Source organism: Lycium ferocissimum, chromosome 4 (genome assembly GCF_029784015.1).
Source record: "Lycium ferocissimum isolate CSIRO_LF1 chromosome 4, AGI_CSIRO_Lferr_CH_V1, whole genome shotgun sequence".
In the NCBI taxonomy this organism is placed as follows: Eukaryota; Viridiplantae; Streptophyta; class Magnoliopsida; order Solanales; family Solanaceae; genus Lycium; species Lycium ferocissimum.
In genome coordinates, this window is record NC_081345.1 from 55,285,296 (window position 1) to 55,287,364 (window position 2,069).

A 2,069-nucleotide genomic window follows, 5' to 3' on the forward strand; every position below is an offset into this window, starting at 1 on the left:
TCCCTACTATAAGATCCTTCTCCTCTAGGCCGACGAAGCCGGGGAGCCTACGGGAAGCCGATCGAACACCCCCGACCACCATGTCTAAGTCTAGGATAGTTTCTCTTGAAATTCCCCTGCTCACCACACTCAAAGCATCCACGGTCTAGCGAAGGCCGCTGCACAAAAACATATGAAGCAGAATAACCACCATGGTATGAAAATCGGGGCTAGGAACCCTCTGGCTGGCTAGAAGGGTAATGACTAGCCCCTGATGGGCCTCCAGTAAAACCCCGATAGTCGGCCCGAATAGGACGTCCCGAATAAACCTGGGAACTCTATCCTCGAGAGAATGAACCACTGAAACTACCACCCTTGCGGGCCTTCTTCTCTGCATACTTATTATAACTATCCTGCCTAACACCTTCAACGGTCCTAATATGATCCACCACCTCCTGGAAGGAAGAACTTGAAGCCACAAGCTGAAGAGCTGACAACTGAAGAGCAGTGTTCAACCCTTTCACAAATCTCCTAACTCTTTCCTCATCAGTAGTTTTCAACCCTTTCACAAATCTCCCAACTCTCTCCTCCTCAGTTGGTAATAGCTGGAGAGCATAACGAGACAAAGGATGGAACCGAGCCTCATAAGCAGCAACTGACGAATTACATGGCTCAATGTTACTGAACTCATCACGTCTCTTATCCCTCAAAGTACTTGTGAACGTCTCCAAGAATACCGAATAGGGGCGAGTCCAAGTCAATGGAGGCAACCCAGCTGGTCTACACTCCATATAAGCCCTCCACCACGAGCTGCGGCCCCAGCGGCCGGCTCGGGTACCTCATCCATGGCTGCCCTCACACGAGTCTTCACCATTTGTGACAGAATAGAATGAAAAGTCAGATACCAATTTGAATCATCCAGATACGAATTGGAATCAAGTAGCACGAAAGAAAGAAAGAAAGAAAGAATTTGAATTTTTCCTAGGGTCCCATAGCCTCTCGAAGATAAGTACATACGTCTCTGTATCGATCCACAAGACTCTACTAAACTGTCCTTGTACAACGAGATCGACGAACCTAGGGCTCTGATACCAACTTTGTCACGACTCAGCCCGTCGTGATGGCCACACTAAACCCCCTGGTGGGCGAACCATCCCCTTAACCAAATCCTTGTAACAGTTCATTTTTTACATGGTGTTAAGGCATAAAAGCTACTACGAACTTGTTGGTTCTCTTTCGAACTTATTTTTTAAAAGAGTCACCACCTAATTTCAAGGGTTTATTCAAATACCGTGAAAAATCATTCGTAATCCAGAGTTCTAGGTAAGGGTTCTGATGATCCCCTAGGGAAGGTGTTAGGCACCCCAGTATTAAGGATCCGTACTATACGGTTGACCTTCGAATTCCAAAGTATAAGTATTTGCATGAACTGTCAATTTAGTGTTTATTCTTGCAAAAATCTTGTCATTTTGCATATCATTTTTTGAAAAAAGAATTTGAAGATGTTCCTTTTATATATAAGGTACTCAGGTTCGGATTTATAATATCCAGGTAAAATAATTCCCCTTTTTTGAATGTAAGGGTGATATATTTCGTTTGAAAAATAAGTATAAGATTGTTGTCTTAATTGAAAAATATGAACTTATTACATTTTAAAATGTCCAATTTTGTCCATGCTTGACTCATACTTTATTTGGCTCAATTCGTATAACATGTTTGAAACACTTTATCTGAGAACTCATAGATATACGAATGTATTTATTTTAGGAAATGCATTGTTTAAGACAATTTATGAAATTGGTTTTGTGTTTTGGACTTTTATAGCCAACATTTGATTTTGAAAGAGATCAACCTATTTTGGGCCCAAATGAATTCGTTTAAAGGGCTTTTAGGAGTGTTTAAATCCTCCTCCCTTTTTTGTTTTCTTGTAAATGGGCTTTGGCCTGAAAAATCCTCTTGTTTTGGCCAATTCTGGCCTTGTCATTTTTTGCCAAAATTAGTGGGGCTCCCCCCCCCCCCACCCACCACAAATTATACCAAATTAGTCATAAAAACACTTGCCTATTTTTTAAACAAAACTCGGTTTTGGT